The sequence below is a fragment of the Ochotona princeps genome, chromosome 12 (genome assembly GCF_030435755.1).
Source record: "Ochotona princeps isolate mOchPri1 chromosome 12, mOchPri1.hap1, whole genome shotgun sequence".
NCBI lineage: Eukaryota > Metazoa > Chordata > Mammalia > Lagomorpha > Ochotonidae > Ochotona > Ochotona princeps.
The window spans coordinates 56,250,242-56,270,423 of record NC_080843.1 but is presented as its reverse complement, the minus strand read 5'-3'; the positions used below and the strand labels follow the sequence as shown (position 1 = coordinate 56,270,423).

At 38.6% G+C, this 20,182-nt stretch overlaps 1 long non-coding RNA gene across 1 annotated transcript; it reads right to left on the bottom strand.

Annotated features, from left to right (window-relative positions):
• Nucleotides 1-381: 381 nt before the first annotated feature.
• Nucleotides 382-17,307, bottom strand: LOC131481583 (uncharacterized). Its single transcript, XR_009246422.1, has 3 exons — nt 17,190-17,307; nt 16,293-16,382; nt 382-480 (listed from the first exon to the last, which is right to left on the bottom strand). It is a non-coding gene; the product is annotated as an uncharacterized LOC131481583 (long non-coding RNA).
• Between the last annotated feature and the right edge of the window lie 2,875 nt (nt 17,308-20,182).

Here is a 20,182-nt window from a genome sequence, read left to right as displayed (position 1 = left end):
CCCCCTGCATTGGTCTAAGGAAGCATTAGAAGATAACCCAAAGCCTTGGGATCCTGCACCTGTGTGGGAGACCTGGAAAAAGCTCCTGTCTCCTGGATTCTGGCTTTGGATTGAACCAGGTGTTGCCGTTGCAGCCAACTGGAGCATAAACCAGCAGATGGACAATCTGTCTCTCCTTCTCTCTGCAAATCTGCCTTTCCAATAAAAATAAATAAATCTTTAAAAAAAAAACCCATTGTGTTTCCTTTTCTTAAATCATAGTGGCATAATTTCCTATTATTATTCGTTTTAAATGTCAGTTCAGCAGACATTAAAACTGAAACTATGTAACAGGAAAATAGAGTGGCGTCATACTTCTTTCTCTGAGATAACATAAACTTGAAAAGCTGTTGAACAAATGGTTATTATTGAACATCACTCTGTACAGCTGTGGTTTGCAAGCTTTGTGTGTTTCTGAGTGCACTTTGCAGACCAATTCATCTGTACAAGAAACTTGAAGAGATGAAATGCACTACACAAGTCAGCATTCATTCTACAACATTCTCAGAATATGAAGACGCACTCTTGTGTCTATAAAAGCATTAGGTCGTTACTGTATTGAATTGGTTGAACCTTTGTCCTGAGGTCTTAAATGCAATTACATGCTGCACATTATAGTAACTGAGAAGTTATTCCTTTGACCATACCTTATACTTAAAGGTAAGGATTACTCTGTATTATCAATACATATAATCCAGAAGTCCCGGAACTTTTGCAAACTTTGTCACAATTAAAACAATTTCTTGCTATAACAGACCATCCCCTGTACACACCATGGGCCATCAGAGTCATTAAATCACTTCCATTGACATTGTTTTGCATTCCTTTGAGGCACACAATTTCTTAATTATTCATATTGCAACTGCTTTCCCTCTTTTGTTTGAGAACCATTATTTAAAGTTTCTATGTTTGTGTTAACCAGTCAAAAAACAGAAATGGTGGGCCCTGCATATGGGTGCTGGTTCGTGTTCCTGCTATTCCACTTCCCATCCACCTCCCTGCTTGTGGCCTGGAAAGCAATAGAGGATGACTCAAGGCCTTGGGACCCTGCACCCGTGTGTGAGACCCAGAAGAAGCTCCTACCTTTGTATCAGGTCAGATCAGCTCCAGACATTGTGGCCACTTAAAGAGTGAATCAGCAGATGGATCTTTCTGTCTCTCCTTCTCTCTGTAAATCTGCTTTCCAATAAAAAAGAAGTCTTTTAAAACAATAGAAATTGTTCTAGGTTTCTGTGTTGGTCACCTCTGCTGCCAAAATGAAATCGTACACTTTGGACTACTTCTGCCGCAGAGAATGATCTTCTCACAGTTCTGGAAGAATTTTCAGGAGTCTGAGCCAGAGGTGCCTATCAACTGACTCGCTGGTGAAGGCTGTCTTCCTCACTGTAAACAATTGACTTCTTTGTGCTTTCACAGAAAGGAAAAAGAACTCTGGTTTTTCTTCTTCATTAAAGGCAGCACCTTATTAGACTAAAGACCCACTCTTATGATCTACAATTTAACTTCTATTGGCTTCTTAGGAAGTCAGGTTTAAGTAGGGCTTCAACATACGAATTTGTGGGGGGGAAGTATATAATTCTGTTCACAACATTTCTCCATACACCCTACCAAATTCATGTCCTTCCATGAACTCTAAAGGTCTTAACTCAATCCAATATCAACTTCAAATCTTAAAGTTCAAACATTTGTCTCTCATCTAAATCAGATGTAAATGAGAATTCAGGTAGATTTATCATAAAGCAAAATTCTCTCTAGCTGTAATCTTGTGGCACCAATTTATATGCTTTAAAAATAAAATGGAAGGAAAGGCATTGAACAGACATATCCGTTCTAAAAGATAAAAATAATACAAAATGAAGGGGTGACACATATTATAAAATCTACTTGATTTTAAAGTTAGAGAACAAACTTCTTTGGTTTGCTGCTGTGCCACTCCAGAACCATCAGGGTGGCCATATCACTTCCACTATTGTAATAGTATGGGGGAAATTGGTGGGAGGGGCAAATACGGAGGGAGGAAGGACAAAGGGAGGAGGGAATCCCTATACCTGCAAAACTGATTTATGGTAAGTAATAACGATGATAAAAATTTAAATAACTTCTTATTCATATACCTTTAACACCACTCCATTCTATGGACACTAAGATATATCTGACAGAAATACTCAAGGTTTATCCCATCTGTACCCTTTTTAGTTTAAATCAGTAGTATTTCCAAGCATATAATCCTATCATCTCTCTTTTTAAAGGATTTTTTTTTTTAATTGGAAATCAGATATACAGAGAAGAAGAGAGACAGAAAGGAAGATCTTCCATCCGCTGATTGACTCCCAAAGTGACCACAACAGCCAGAGCTGAGCCAATGCAAAGCCAGGAGCCAAGAGCCTCCTCCTGGTCTTCCATGTGGGTGCAGGTTCCCAAGGCTTTGAGCTGTGCTTCACTGCTTTCCCAGGCCACAAACAGGGAGCTGGATAGGAATTAGGACAGCCAGGATTAGAACCAGCTCCCATATGGGATCCCAGTGTGTGCAAGTTGAGGACTTTAGACGCTAGGCTACCATGCTAGGCCCAAAATAAAAAGGCATCTTAAACCACATTATGACTTAGTATTCCCTAAACAAATTTTTGCAGTTTTTGCAATATAGAGATACTGATAATTTTCAAAATCTTTAAATTCTGCTTTCTTTAGACGTAACAATTTCTTCCTCAAGTCATCTTTATCTCTTCGTGTTTTGCCATAAGCAGTCAGAAGAACTCAGGCAGCACCTTCAATATTTTCCTTAGAAATCTTAACTACCTATCCATTTAATGGCTTGTACTTCTAGCTTTAATAAATATAATTCAGCCAAGTTCTCTACCATTTTATAAGATAGTCTTCTGTTCCTCAAACCATCTGAGATCTAATCAGAGTGATATATATATATATTACATATATATGTGTATACGTGTGTGTGTGTGTGTGTAAAGTCAATATTCTGTGGACAGAAATACAGTATCTGGGCCTGGTTCAGTGGCCTGGCGGCTAAAGGCCTCGCCTTGAACTCGCCAGGGATCCCATATAGGTGCTAGTTCTAATTCCAGCAGCTCCACTTCCCATCCAGCTCCCTGCTTGTGGCCTGGGAAAGCAGTCCAGGACGGCCCAAAATCTTGGGACCCTGCACCCGCGTGGGAGACCTGAAGGAGGTTCCTGGCTCCTGGCTTCAGATTGGTGTAGCACCAGCCATTGCAGTCGCTTGGGGAGTGAATCATCGAACAGAAAATCTTCCTCTCTGTCTCTCCTCCTCTCTGTATATCTGCTTTTCCAACAAAAATAAATTTTAAAATATTTTTGAAAGAAATACAATATCTTTCTGATTTACACCTCAAAATTCCTTCAGCATTCCATTCCGTCTACCCATTATCTGGTTCTAAAGCCACTTCCATGTTTTCAAGAATTTGTGACAGCAGCACCCCATTTCCTGCCTTCCTTCTTTCTTTTGCAAAACAACCAGAAAAACATTTATTCTTCTGAAATTTGTACATATATATATATATGTAATGTTTTATATAGTTACAACTATAGACTTTGTTCAGAGAATTTATGGAGGTTCAGAAGTCTCAATTTTTCTGCAATAGACAGGCTGCAGACCTAGATAAACCAATATTGTAGTTCTAGTCTGTACCAGAACAGCTAATGACTTAAGTTCCAATGTCAACACCAGTGGGCTCAAGACTCAGAGCCAATGTTTCACTTCACATACACTCAGAATATTTTTTAATAGATATCTGAGCACAATGTGACATAGGTAAGCAAACAAAATTTATATCCCAAGTTCTCAAAGAGAGGAATTTCCAAAGAATGAACCACAAAAAAATCAACATAGCTAACAGAAAAAAACATGAAAAGATGTGACGGTGGTTATCAGGGGATATTTGAACAAAAGGAGAAATGATGTTACTAGGGCTTAAGATTCTATAATATACAAACTTCCAGATGCCACTGAAACCTCTGCTGATATTGGGAAGTTGCTGCTTTCATTCTGCAGTGCACCTTGACCTATATTCCCACCAACCAACACCACAGGAGCACAAAGCTGGAAGATGCCCACCACTAGCGCTGTTGAAGCCAGAGATCTGGAAGTACTGTCATGCTAATTCTGATGCTGAAGCAGGTAGGATTCCAGTTGCTATTCACTGGGAATCCTGGCATTGCAAGCAGCAACTTAACTTGCTACACCATAGTACCAACCCAATTAGACTTCCATTTATTCTTTTTTTTTTTTTTTTTTTAAATATTCATTTATTCATTAATTACATTGCATTACATGACACAATTTCATAGGTACTGGGATTCCCCCCCCTTCACCCCAAACCCTTCCCCCATCATGAATTCCTTCACCTTGATGCATAACCACAGCTCAAGTTCCGTTGAGATTCCCTAATTAAAAGTTTACACTATACAGAGTCCAGCATCCCACTTGTCCAGTTCAAGTTCAACCGCCTCTTAGGGAGGCCCTCTCAGGTTTGTAGGCAGAGCCAGCAGAGCGTCACCTCGATCAATTAGAAGCACCAACATATCATCAGCAACAGTCCAGGTATGATGAGGCTGGTGCAGAGTCCACTGATTGACATAGTCCGTCTTAGGGTTTCCCCTTGTCCAGTTTTCCGCTGCAAGCATAAAGCTGAGGTGGTTGATTCATCTACTCCATTTTCCATCTTTTTTTGATTAATGCTTTGATTCCTCCATTTTGTTCAGGGGAATCCCCCTAAAAAAAGCTTTGAGGCATTCCCAGTCCAGGCTCCTACATGTATTACTAGTAAGCACAGTGCCCGCCACAGTCCATCACTCCGATCAGCTGATGGTTTTAACCCCTGGGTTGGTTCTCTTCTGAGCCCCGACCTCTATTGGAACCAATGAGTATCGCATCTCTCCCCGGCTCTGCCCATCACACTCTTGTCCCTCACCTAAACCAGTGGGAGGAGTGCTGGTCGGGTGTTGCATTCCCTGCTAGCACAGGCCATTTCACCTTGGCATTTTGTGTTTTGTACTGTTTTTTTTTGTTTTTTTTTTCGCAACCAAACACGGCCAGGCCCCCACACAGTTTCAGCACTTGGGCTTGCCAGTGGATGACGTGAACTGACTCAGCCTGGTCTGCCCCAACCCGAGCCAAGTGTATTCAAGTGGGTCACATTCCAAAGCCTCTTCTGGGTTATTTACCTCCATGCTTCTTGCGTTTATTTGTAGAGTCAGTGTCCTGTCAGAGGATCTGTTCAGGTTCCTCCCTCCGACTCCTTCATGGTGTCGGGCTTCACGCATTCCAGCAGGTCCTTCGGCCAGCTCCGCTCTTCAATCCATTCTGGTTCCTGCTGTTGAGAGTTTCAGCCCAGCCACGGCTCGTCCATACCCACGCATATCTCATATATGGCTCAGATGGGGTTGAGGCCTAGCCGAGCCCGTCCAAAGTCTATCCTGGTCCTCCAGAGCACCAAACTGTGCTGTGGTCTAATCCGGCATGGTGCGTCAAAGCCGAATTGATATTTGTGCCAAGGGATTACAACTGTGACCCGACCAGAACTCAGCCTCCCTCCAGTTCCTGTGCCCCTTAGTGGTAGGCTCCACGCAGCCAAGGCCTCCACCACGCTCTCCAACCAGGCGGGGGCCCAAGCAGCTTGGCCCCGGGCCGCCATGCGGCCCGGGTGCGAGGGTCCCTGCCACGATTCCAGCCTAACACAGCCAAGCTTTCCACCACCTGCGCAGGTACATGGGGTGCGAGGCTCTTGGGCGGCCAGTGCGCCATTTGGCGCCAGGCTTCGCCTGCTGGCCGCCCGGCCAGGAAGTTCTGGAATTTGGTTTCTCTGATATGCTGCATGAGACGCTCCGTGCTGAACCCACAGTACTCTGAGAATATGTATTAGTCCTTAAGCTTTTCAAAGGCATTTAATCTTCCTCTGAAGAACCTGTAGTCACTTTATAGTGCCGATCGCCAACATCAGCTCACTTAAAAGGCAAAATTCCGGGCTTTTCCAGCAGGATGCTCCATTACCTGATAGGATGAGGGATCAGCAGAGGGGTCACAGAAGGCATTACTGTGACACTGACTGGCATTCAAGAACCATACTCGGGGCTAGAATGTGTAAGGCATACGTGGACCAATGCCCTGACACTCTGACCCCATTGGACGGTTTAGAAGGGCCGGTGGAGTCTATGCAGGAGGCATGACAGTCTATAGGACGCTCTGGGCTGACCAGAGCAACCTCTGGCATAGTTAACACTGGCTGGCAACTTCCATTTATTCTTAAAGGCCAAAGGTAAATGTTTATATTTACAAACACAAATGGGCACATTTATACCACTTCTAATAGGGCACATTATTCCTAAATGTTTTCCATCTTTCATATTGCATGAGGTCCTAGATCATAGATAATTCACCTTTATGTCCTGGTAGTTAGCACAACCGAATAATGTTTATTGAATTTTTGATGTTGTTGTTGTTAAATGAAATGGGAGACATGATATGTAGATAAAATCATATGGGAGATTTATTAATATGAATTATATAAGGCAATTGGTTGGTAGTAGTTTAGTAATTAGTATTCCCTACTCACTGTTTCTTTTTCTTTTCTTTTTTTAAAGATTTATTTATTTTTATTACAAAGTCAGATAAACAGAGAGGAGGAGAGAAAGGAGGAGAGACAGAGAGGGAGATTTTCTGTCTGCTGATTCACTCCCCAAGTGACTGCAACGGCTGGAGCTGAGCCAATCCGAAGCCAGGAGTCTCCTCGGGGTCTCCTGTGAGGGTGCAGGGTCCCAAAGGTATGGGCCATCCCTGCTTTCCCAGGCCACAAGCAGGGAGCTGGGTGGGAAGCAGGGATGCAGGTGTAGAACCGGTGCGCACATGAGATCCCCGCACGTTCAAGGCAGAGACTAGCTGCTAGGCTACTGCGCTGCGTCCCTTTCTTTAAGTTTTAGGCATGTGTTTATTTGAAAGGAAGAGAATTAGAGACAGAAAAAAACTCTCATCTGATGGTTAATTCCTCAAATACTCACAAAAGTCAGGGTTGGGCCAGGCAAAGCCAGAAGCTGGGGAACTCCATCTAGGACATTCATTAGAGTGGCAGGAAGCCAGTTACTTGGGTCGTCACCTGCTGCCTACCAAGGACTCCATTGGCAGGTATCTGGGTCCAGGTGTGGAATGCAGGAGCTCTGATGTTTAGGATGCAGGTCTCTTGACTGCTGGACTAAAGCCTGTCCCTATTTTTATTTCTGCAGGAGGATCCTCCTTTAAATCATGATTCTCTTCCCTCTGCCTTCAACATTGCTACTTCAGCGCTTTCCACAAGTAGTCTTTATTTTCATGAGCTCTATTCATAAGGCAGTCCAATCTACAGAAATGCCATTCCCCAGAGTCCTCTGTCTTGTCTCTCTGTTAATTTCATCATTGCATATATCATATTGCTATCTGATTTCTTTCTTTGCTTGTAGTTTGTCTTCTCCCATACAATTTAGCCCTGTGAGAGCAGAGAATACTGTTTTAGGTGTCCAGAACAAGTGGCTTTCAGTAAATAAACATTTGTTGATTGAATTTATGATATAGGCAGTCCCTAAGGGAGGGAGAAGGTATTGCTATGAACATTTGTGAAAACCTTTGGCTTTACGCTCACTTGGATTTATACATTAGAAAATAAAGACTAACATGAAGAATTACCAGATCCTCACGCCTTTTTTCTCTCTTCTGTTTTCTCACTTTAGAGAATCCTGGGGCACACACCGAAAAATTCTGCTGCCCTTTATGTTCACAGCTGAGTTGTTGTGATTACAACTTCAACAATGACAGACTGTGTGCTTTCTAGAATCCCTTGGTTGGAAATGTTATCAAAGTTGATGCTGCTCCTAAATGTGAATAAAATAAATTTGGCATTACTGCAGGTTTAAGAATCTCCTCTACAGTAGCAGGAAATCAGATGGAACATCTGAAGGAACCGTATGTGGTACAATTGTTGCTGCCTCAAGAAAGATGTGACCATGACTCTGTAACACCCTGACTGCACAGTCTGTAAATTGCCTAGTTATAGCTGGACTCAAACTGTGTTACCTACTTTTAAACTGTGTTAAATTTCTCACTACTTTATAGACTTGATAGGGTGAGCCTATTTACTGTGACAAAAGGATTACCTTTCACTTGGTCTTTTACTTTAAGTAAGTAATATTTCTCTTTTAATGAGTCTAACAAAAGAGGGCTATAGTTTATTCCCTGTAGATGAAATTAGAAAGGACTGTGAAACACACGGGATTCTAAAAGAAACTACTGTGAACACATGTGCATTACAGCACACTAGGTTTTAGGGAGTTGTGTAAAGAAACCATTGCATGATGAGGTTTGGAAAAACCAGTCTAGGATCATGAGTCTATATTCAAAAGTAAATTAGCGGCTGGTATGATGGCTCAACAGGCTAATCTTCCACTTGCAAATGCCAGCATCCCACATGGGTACTGGTTTGTGTCCCAGATGCTCCACTTCCGAGCCTGCTCCTTTCCTGTGGTCTGAGAAGGCAATGGAGGATGGCTCAAGTCCTTGAAGACTCAAAAGAAGCTAATGGCTCTTGACTGCAGATCAGCTCAGTTTTGGACATTGTGGTCATTTGGGGACTGAATCAGTGTATGGAAGATCCTTTTCTGCCTCTCCATCTCTCTGTAAATTAGATTAGAGCAATTAATAATCTTAAATAGAAAAAAACGATTTTTTTCTAATCTATACAAGTATAAATACTTACCTTTCTTTAAAAATAGTAATTCTGAAATTAGCATTCATCAAAGTGTTTGGCAGTCATGACAGTGTCTATTAAAGATGCATTTTAAAAACTAATACTCAAATAATATTCCTCTTTGGACTTATTTCGTCTATTCATTTATATATTTTTAAAGATCCTTCAGTATTTTTTCTCATTCTTCTTTGAAACAGAATGGTAACACTCTTTTCTGCCTTTTTTGCTTTGTAAGCTATCATATTTCCATCTTCCTTTGGAAGTTAAGATCTATGCCAGCAATAGCATGTTCTTTAAATTCATCTCCATTCTTCAAAAATCTCTTGGGATGTTTGGCATCCATTCTGCGCTTAATTCTGCTGTAGAATCATTAACTAGTGGCTCATTCTCCAGAGACCCATCAAACTTCACATGTCTTTACTGACAAATTGACATTGGATTTCTCATTGATTTTACTGACCTCTTAGGAAGTATGTTCCCCAAAGACAGCACTTAATTTCCACTGAAAATAAATGGGAAAGGTATTTCCAAATGCTAAGACTAATCGTAAAACTGACATTGGGCCATTTCTTAGTAGAAAAGAGTATTCCTTCCAAAAATATTGGAAACCATTTTGCTATTATTTACATGTGTTCTCCTGCTCTAAGTCAAAGAATTAACTCTTGAGAGAAGGACCCTCTGAAGTGAACTCATTCTGTACATACACAGAAGCTAGTATTTCCTTAGAGAGACCTATCATTACTTTTTTGGAGATCCATTTATGACATTCCCTAAGAACTATCACAGGAGGTCAATGGTCAACAAGATATGTATGTATGTATATATATATATATATATATATATATATATATATATATATATATATATAAAGTGATTTATCCTCTCTCCACTTTCTCATCTCCATGTTTCTCTGTGCTTAACTTCTGAATCAGACTTTCTTCTCTCCCAAACCTTCCCACTTAGTCTTCTGGAAACTTCCAGAATATACTCATCTGAGGACATTTATTCCATGTTTTGACTTCAATTATAGTACAGCATTCTCTATTGGGATACTGCTTTTTTTTTTACATTTGATTCTATTTATTAAAGGTTTTTTATTATTGTTATTTTCCATGATATGGTTTTATAGGTACAGGGATCCCCCACTTCACCTCTCTGTCCTTCCTCCCCTATCTCTGCCCACTCCCATCCTTTTCTCCTGTATTATTATAATAGTATAGTCCTTTGGCAACAGCCACAAGTTAACATTTTTTCATTCAAAATACATTCAACTGTAGGTTGATAACTTTTCCAAAGACCAGGTTACCACAGGATTTAGAAGTAAATGATATATAATTTTAACGCCACTTTGCCCATCTCAAACTTCTTAATTCAACCAAAATATTTCTACTTTAAATATCTATCCATCCATCGTGTTATACTGTCTTTTAATAACCACCACCACATTCATTCCACACTTTTTTCTTCATCCAAGACACATTATTGTCTGTTTGGATTTCCTTCTGTGTCCATATGGTTGACTCATTGTACCTCTTAAGTTCAAAATTTTTTAATTTTCTCAACTCTGAAAATCGAGATTTTTCTAAAATTGAGTGCTTCTGTTGCAAATATGCTAAATGTCTTAAATGGTCTCAACTGTTTTATATTGAAAATCATAAGTTTTATTTGCATATTCTCTGATCTCCATCATTTTCAAAATTATTTTTTCTGTCATTTTTACTATACTCATTGTTCAACATCAAAGTGACCTAAAGTTTTTATCTATTTTCCAAATTTATCAGATATTTTTATCTTAAATTTCCTTCCTTCAGAAACAAATATAAATGACATATCACAAGATATATATTAGGAGGAAACACATGATACATGATGTTACCTATATTCAAGATAATATCTGTAACTTCTCTTTATCATTTGACATGACTGCCCAGAAAGCTTCCAATATGAAATAAACACTATTGTTAGTTTTTCCATTTTTACATATAAGCCATTGCATACCACTAGAAAAATCCAGCAACCAAGGTCATGTACTGTTCTGACTCCCCACTTAGACTGAGTCACACAAAAGTAGAGGTTAGATTATGTCCATCTTTGAGTCTTTATCCCATAACATACAACGCTATGCATTTAGATGCTCAATAAGTGTATACAGGAATGAATTTCATAGGAATGAAGTTTAAGCAGTACCAGGATGAAAAATTAAGAAAAACCAGAAATAATTTGATGTATTATAATCTCCCTTAATGATACCTCATGTAGGACAACTCTAATTTATTATGAACATTGGAGTTACTCTCAGAAAGCAAGCATAAAAATAGACAACACAGGTTATTCCTGTATTCTGAGTTCTGAATTTTTTCATTTACATGAGATTAAAATTGGAATGTTGTCTTTATGTTACAAAGTTTAGCAAACATAGAAGTCTTTTTTAAAGATTTATTTATTTTTATTGGAAAGTTAGATATACAGAGAGGAGGAGAGACTGAGAGGAAGATCTTCCGTCCACTGATTCACTCCCAAATGGCCTCAATGATCAGGGCTGAGTTGATCCCAAGCTAAGAGCCAGGAGCCTCTTCTGGATCTCCCACTTGGGTGCAGGGTCCTAAGGCTTTGGGTCATCCTTGACTGCTTCCCCAAGCCACAAACAGGGAACTGGATGGGAAGCGGGGATGCCGGAACACAAACTGGTGCTCATATGGGATCCTAGCACGTGAGAACTTCAGCCACAAGGCTGCTATGCTAGGCCCAGAAGTGTGTATATGTACAAATTTCTATAACCAAAAGATAAACATTTGATAGTCAATATTTGTAGCTGAGCCTTTCAACTGAGTAGCTAATGATGATACATTCTTAATTTTCTATTTTCACTCTAAGTTCCAAATACTATGAGATAGCTTTGGCTAATGTTGCTAAATATCTAAATTAGCAGGAGGTACTCAAGATAGAAGCTACTTCGTTTTCTCCTCACACTCCCAGGTGGTACAATGGTTCTGTATCATAAAGTCCCTGAGGAAGGAACTTCTTGTTTCCTGTGTCCAGGTTGGTGGTCTCACTTGCAAGGCCAGAGTTCTTTTTGTAGCACATCTAGCAGTAGGTGGGAAGGAGGAAAGGAATGCCCATAAAGGATGCCTGTGTTGAAGAAATTTAATTTCTTTAATTGGCTAGTATTCTTGGGTAAAACATTTGTCCAAAACCTACCAGTTTAATCTGTACTTTGAGTATCCAGGAACCCACTTAAAAATCAGGGGTTCTTTTGCTGTAAAGGGAGAGAAATGATTGGGAGAGACACCAGCTGTCTTTGCTATCACCAAATACTACTGTCAAGTAATATGCAATCTCTCCATGAGGTGGCTCCTTATAAGTAGGAAGACAATGACATTTCCCTTTCCCTACATTCAACTATTTGTAAGTAGAAATAGGACAGTAATAATGAAATCTTTCTTTTGGAAAGGTGAGAAAATAGAAAAAATATATTTTAAAAAAGGTGAGAAAACAGGAATCTTTGGATTTAACCGATTACAAAATCCTTTAAACTATCAAATTCTAATATTTCCTGCCCTGGAAATGAGTGGAGCTGCTTGTTTAGCATCTGTATAGATTCACTGGAGGAATTTGCTCATCGGTTATCCTCCATGGTCCTAGTTTCACTTACATTGTTTTTCCATGTCTATTATTCATCAGGAGTGTATATGAGTGCACACAGGAGCAGATCCTTCTGAGATGAGGTGGAGAAAGTGTTGCATAGATTGTGTAGCTGCCCCCTGATAGTGCAAGTTTAGTATTCAGGATTTACTTTAAGAGTCTAATTACTGGAGCCAGAGTTGTGGTGCAGTATGTCAAGCCTCAGCTTCCAATGGCAGCATTCCATACCCAGACGCCAATTTCATCTGGGGTGCTCCACTTTAGTGAAAGGCAGCTCAAATACTTGGGTTCCTGCCACCCATGTAGGCGACCAGGATGGAGTTCAGGTTCCTGGCTTTGGAAGGGCAGAGCGCCAGCTGTTGCAGCCATTTGGGGACTGAACTAGCAGATGGAAGATCTCGGTCACTTTGTTTTCAAATAAATAAAATAAATCTTTTCAAAAGGGTGTCCAATTACCAATACAACTTTATAAGGCATGTTTAGTATTTGTTTGGCATTAAAATTCTCTCAAATTTGTTATAAATTACAAATATTTGCTTTGGTATGTTTTATAAGCAACCAAAGACCAAATTTATCTAAGACTTTCGAGCTTTGGGAATTCTCTGACTTATTAGCCTTTGGGATCTGTCTCCCAAGTCAATATCAACATCTTGAGGCCAAGTGAAACAATTATCTTGGGAGTGAGGGCAGCACCCTTCTTCTAAGTTTTGACATTGAGTTGAACCTCAGAATTTGGATTTTGTGGGTTGAAATCCCAACTTTGTCTCTTGTTAAAGCTATTTCTTTAGAGTGACATCTTACAAGTGTTTTATTGTAGGGAAACAAGTGTCAGGGGTCTTGAGAGACTTTTTGCAGACTTCCTGTCAACTTAGATTTTAAGCCCTTGGTGAAGAGCTTTCTGAGTCTTGATGCTATCCTTTGCTGCTATACTTTAGCTTGGCTAGAATTCCTCTTTGTCTTTGAAACTACGCCAAAACTAACAAGAAGCAAGCAATTTACACTAAACATGTGAAAGCTTTCCATCCACTTTCTTTGGCATTGTATGACCAGGTAGCATGTGCTCCATATAACATAACATCGAAGATAATAGCTTTTTTTCTGAATGGCCTGGAAAGGCTCACCAGCCGTCTCACTGTTATCTGTTAGAGAACTCTCAGCTGATGTCATATATTCAGATTCTGTTCTGTTCAGCACCTCTTTCAGGAGCTGAGTTTTGTTTCAGGATAGAAGTTTGATAACTGTGAGACAGGTTCAAAATAAGAATGGCTTAAGCCAGTGAAAAGATCATTTCCCTGGCACACAGTAAAACAAGCCACAGCAAAACATCACAGCATAGCTTTGGAGAACAACTTAGATTGTCACGTTTTCCTTGCATCCATCAACAGGGTGTGGTTTTTGTGGTCACACCATCACATCTACATGCTATTCCAGGAAAAAGAGGAGAAGGATTCACTTCACTGACACTCATCAATAAATTACCAAAATTGGTCACAGGGCTATTGTGAGTTTATAAGAACACATATATTGCATTCATGGATTGCATTCAGGGTAACCAGCATTCAAGAGGGAGTAGGGTGAACCTGACCTGCTAATACATTTAATATTCTGAAATAGATAATGTTTAAGTTTGATTTTAAGCATTTCATTTTGTGACTTACAACTCCAAAGAAAGCACACAGATGCAACTAAGAGAATATTGCCAACTTCATTCATGCAATCCCTGTCTTTGATGGGGTTTTAGTCTCATTAAGATAGGAGATGGAAGGCAGCAAGATGGTAAAATTTGGATTTTACTTTATTTTCAGAACATTTTCCTAATCACTGATTTTTAAAAAATGTTAGGAGGAAAAGTTGAATGTTTTTCTCTTTATCTGTAGATAGCCCCACATTTATAATAACATGGGTTAGTTCCATTGAAAGGCCCAAAGTTTATTCACAGATTCCCTCTATAAATTTAATGTCGCTCATTTTTTTCCAGGGAAATAAAATCTCTCCAACTACACATTGTCTTTACACAAGAGTCTTCACTCACAACAAACAAATTATGTATACAACTCACATATTACTAAGATACAAACTTTTTGAGAACTGAGGTTGTACATCTTCATGTTAATAAGCAACTTGCAATTCTTATACAACTTAATGACTTCTTATATACTTATATACCTTTGGTGCATGCTTTCTCATTTTCTGTTGTTGTTAGAACATGTATCTGAGAAGCAATAACAGTACTTGACTATCAGAAAAGGAAACTAAGCTTATCAAGTCCAAAATTTCACAACATGTCTCGACCCTGCCTCCAGATATTCTAGAACTAAATTTAATATTTTTTGAGGCCAGAGTTTTGGTGCAGCAAATTAAACTCTCACTTGCAATGATGGCATCACATGTGAGTGCTGGTTATAGTCTTAACTACGCTACTTTTAATTCAGGTCTCTGCTACTACACCTGGAAAAGTAGCAGAAGCTATCCCAAATCCTTGGGTCCTTGCACCCATGTAGGTGATCCCAACGAAGCTCCTAGCTCCTTGCTTTGGTCTGGCCCAGTCCTGGCCATCTCAGCCATTTGGGGAGAAGTCAATGAGAGGATGAGCTTTCTCTCTTCTCCCCTGCTCCCCCTCCCCAACTATGTAGCTCTGCTTTTCAAGTAAATTTTTAAAAAATCAAAAAATAGGGCATTTTCAAACTATTTTTGGCATTCTAGGACTATAGGAAAAGGAAATCAGAAAAAGGAAGGGAAATGGGCCTGCTGTTAACTTGTTTCTAAGCTTAAATGAGAATTTAATGGGTAGTTCTGGAAGAATTTTACTGAAGCTGTGGCAGACACCTTCATAAGCATTCTGTTCCTGAACCCACACTCTTATATCTAGGGCTATTCTGAGGAACTGTTCTTCATTTTACAAATAATTCATATTTCAAATGTTCAAATATTTGAGTAAATCACATATTCATGTATTTATAGAAGTGATTTACATAAAATTATTTTTTGAAATCATGACCCATTTCAACTTGTCATATGATTACCTAAGGTCTAATTCCTGTGAAAAGCAATTAAGTCTGTCTGGTTCTCAGCTCTAATTTTGTAGATGTCTAACTTGCTAACATATTTAGAATGACTTTCTAAGTCTTTACAACTATGCCATTTTCTTAGGTGATTTGGGCTCAAAAATCTTAAGCACAGTGCTTGAAATGTATATTAAGCAGGAATGAAAAGTTAGCATAAAAAACAGTAATATACACTGCTCCCAAACACTCCATGAAGGTGTCTTCTTTTGTTTCTAGCTTTATATCCCAAAATTCAAGATCCTAAAAAGTTTTCCCAGGAATATTTCATCTTGTAATCAAAAGTACCTAAACCTTACACATCATACAATGACAAATCTTGAAAAACAATGTAAGAATTACATAAATTGTATAATAGAGTAACTTCAGAAAATAATAACATTTGAAGTTTCTAGATAGGTAGGTAGGATAAACATATAGTTAGATATCCAAAGATATTATGACTGCCAGCTAATTTTCAGAATTACAATATTTTGGGGACCAGCACCATGGTGCAGTAAGCTAAGCCTCCATCCACAGAGTTAGTATCTTTTATAAGCACTGGATTGACTCATGGTGGCTCCATTTCTAATCCAGCTGGCCTGGGAAAGCAGCAGAGGGCACCCAACTGAAGGACCAGAAGGAATCTCCTGGCTCCTGGCTTCAGACCCACCGAACTCCAGCTGTTATGTTCATTTTGGGAGTGAATCAGTGTATGAAAAACTTTCTACTTCTCTCTCTGTAATTCTGCCTTTTAAATGAAAATAAATAAATCTTTTAAAAGGAGGTATTATACAGATTAATATACTCATATGTGATGGTGACCTACCTATTTTATTTACATAAAATTTGAAGCTGATGAGAAATAATTTACTTGATTTTTTTCTTTTTTTCAGTCAAAAGGAAAGTGTTTCATATGCTATGTGAGGAAAAGATAAAGGAAAATTAGAGATGCTCCTTTTGGTCAGGTAAAAATTATTTTACAAGCTGATGTAGTGGTGTATCAGGCTAACCCTCTGCCTATTTCCTTGACATTCCATATGGGCACCAGTTGGTGTCCCGGCTGCTCCGCTTCCAATTTAGTTCCCTGCTTACAGGTTGGAAAATCGGTGGAAGTTGGCACAAGTCCTTGAGCCCCTGCATCCACATTGGAGACCTGGAAGAAGCCTCTAGATCCTGATTTCAGATTGGCTCAGCTCCAGTTGTTGCAGTCATTTGGGGAATGAATCAGCTGGTGGAAGTGCTCTCTCTGTCTCTCCTTACTGCTAGCTATTTATTTATTTATTTATTTTAAAAAGAATTATTTTAGCATTCTAATCATAAAATAAATGAAGAGTTCACTTTGTCATGTCACTAAGTATTAAACATTCAATTAATCATTCATTCATTTCACATTTCATTAGTACCCAGAAAGCACTGCAGAACCAAAAATGGAAGGGGAAACACTTCCCAGGCTAGCAAGAAAATGAACAATTAACATTCAGATACCAAGGGCGGAGACAAAGTGTGAGTGGTGAGGGAACTACCGAATTCTTACCATGTTCTAGTCACTGTGGTAGATGCATCTCATTGATTCGTTTCATCCTAGTAGCTACTGCCCGAAAAAATACCAGAGGAACTAAAGTCAAGTGAAATCAACTAACTTTCAGAATAACTACAAAACCAATGCAATAAAGTCATAAATTCAAATCAGGCCTGTCTCACATAATATCTACTACACAATTACCTCTCTAGCAAGAAGGCTCCTGGAGTTTTGGTAAGGACCATGGAAGTCAGAGAAATTTTCATGAAGCAGGGGCAACTGAACTCAAGTCTTGTGAGATGAACCTGAATCCCACAACTTGAGGAGATGGAAGATCTCTGGAAGAGAATGTGAAAGGTGAAGAAGTGTCATTATTAGAAACCTGCAAGGACTTCTGCATAGCAACGTTGTCCTTGATTCTAGAGGTAGATTGTCTAGATTCAAATCTCAGTGGTGCAACCTGTCAGTTTTGTCACATTGGCTGTTTGGTCTACAAAATGTGAACAATAATATTTAGCTAATAAAGTCTCTGAGGATTAAATGACATGATGTATGTAAAGTATTTTATGGAGAAATAGGAACTCAGGAAGAAGTGTGTCTTGAACACTACATATGAAATAATTGGAATATAATGTTCAAATGAGATAGTGGCAGGAGGCTTGGGGTCAGATGATGTTAATGCCTCCTGCATTACATTTTACATATTGCAGCATTAATGAAAGGTTTAAAGCATTTTGTGTGTACAAAATTTTATATAATGAGTCTTAGTTTATCACTAAAAACATCACTGTGCAGAACAGATGAGGAGTAAGACATGAGTTAAGGATACTCTGTCAGATAATTGAAATAATCCAAGGCACGGCCCACTTTCATCTGAACTGAACAGATAAGTCATGAAGGTAGCAATGGAGCTGAGAATACTTATGTATTAGTCAGAGTAATGGAACTGGAGCAGAGATTGGTTAGCAGGAATGCTTGGGGTGCAATCACAGAGAAAAGGAATATAAGAGACGTAAGCTTTGAAAAAGTAGTTTACATAGTAAAATCATGTCCTGTAAAACAATAAAAGAAATTATCATTTAATTGTTAAATGTAATTATTTTTCAAAGGAGTTACTCAGAAAATCTTCCCTGAAGTTTAAAGTTGAAGCTAAAGAAACTTCTGAACAAGTTATTCATAAGAGAAAATGTTTATATCAAAATTTTTTCAGAGAAAACTCAGGCATGATTTAAAATAATTTGCAGAAAGTTTAAAAACACACACAGATACAAATTATATTTTTAGGTAAGGCTTACATTTATCAAAGGAAGCCAAGCACGCAAAGAGATTAGATTATGATTTTATTAGTCAAGAACTCATGCAAAGCAGTAGCAGATATGATACATCCCCAAATCTCTTAATGGGTTTGACATGGTAAGAACAGAATATGATTTCAATTGATCCATAATGTTATATTCTTGCTATGTGGACATAAATTACATATGCTCATATGGCACCAATGACCATTATTTACTCTGGATTTACATGCCAAAGGAAAATTTATTTCCAACACTTTACATACTTCTATTTACTGAAATATATCTAAATCTACAACTCAAAATAAACGTCTTTAAATAAAAATTTCCATGAACTTTTTGAAATACATATAGAAATCTGACTATTTCCTGCTTGTGACATCAATCAGAGTCAACAAAGCATTTCTCTTGGGGAGAGCCAATTCCATCATAACTCTAAGCTGTCGTAAGCAATGGAAAAAAATCTAACTACTTGCAAGCAAGTGTGCTTTGATATAGTTAGGAAGTTAGATAACAAATACTTATTTTTAAAACATAACCTTTAATTCTGGAACCTACATCAAAAACTAGTTAATATAAACCGAGTCAACTGTTTCATCGGTAGTAATATGTTTTCACATTTCTGGATCACTAACGGGTTTTCTCAATGTCCTGTGTATTAAGATTGTTAGAACTATTAATCCACGGAAACAGTTTTCCAACAGGAAAATAGTGATAATAAGCTGCATGTTATATATGATATTCAATGAAAGGGTGCAACTAAGGAGAAGCGGTTTCACTGAAACATAAGGGCTACACAGACCAGTTTCAGCACCAGGGATAGTAATCTTCTGGGCTAACAGTGGATGCTTTGCTACAGATGGGTAAATGCTGTTGTCTGATAGTTAAGTTCACATGTGTGAGTATAACATGGCTGTTCAGTGCATGGACACAAGGAAACACTTAACAAATGATTTTTAAAAGATTATTGTCATTATTCTGTTAATGTTGCCATACTTGAAGATGATTTAATAAAAAATATAGTTAAATATGTTTTCAATCACAGACACTAATTATATGCAGACACCACAGGAGAGACCTGAAGGGAGCATCTGATTCCTGGTTTTTATCTGACCTAGACATGAATATTGTGGGCATTTGGGACTAAACCATTAGATAGGGTTCTTTTTCTCTCCCTCTCCTCTATCTCTCCCAGTCTTTGCCTTTTGGGCAAATAAATGAATACAATTTTATAAAAGATGATATTACATGTGAGAAGTTAATTTGTGCTAGAATGTTTCAAATATGTTTTCAGTATAGACATTAATAAATGACTTTGCTAATTTAGTTAATATTTATTATTTGAAAGACAAGAATCTTACACTCCACACACACACACACACACATACACACACACACAATTCTCATAAAAGAATTGGTTATAAAAGCCCATCTTAGTTCCAGCCACTGTGGTTCCTGATTTACCATGTAATCATTCCTACATTCATGCTCCACTATTGCTAATTCTCTGGCCTCAAAAGCCAGATGAATCAATGGGGCTTACCCAATTTTGGATTGTGAATTTCTAAAACCATGGGGGAAAATAATCTTTTTTTCTTTCTGAATTGACTGTGTTAAGTACCCAGCTATAGAGACAAGGAGACAATACACAAACACATTTGAGTATTTTTTTTCTTTCTTTTTGAATTTCACTGGAGGAGCTGTATAGGTGACTTCATAGATTTGGGATATGGATTTCTTACTCTTGGCAAATGAGGCAGAGATGATGGAAAACACTAATTCATCTGAAGTGAAACTTTTCTAGTCTACTTAGTTTGGAAGAAGAGAGAAAATCAGAGTCATTGTTATACAAAGCAGGAAACTGGGACAAGATTTCAGATCACTGTCACCCAGGTGGCATTT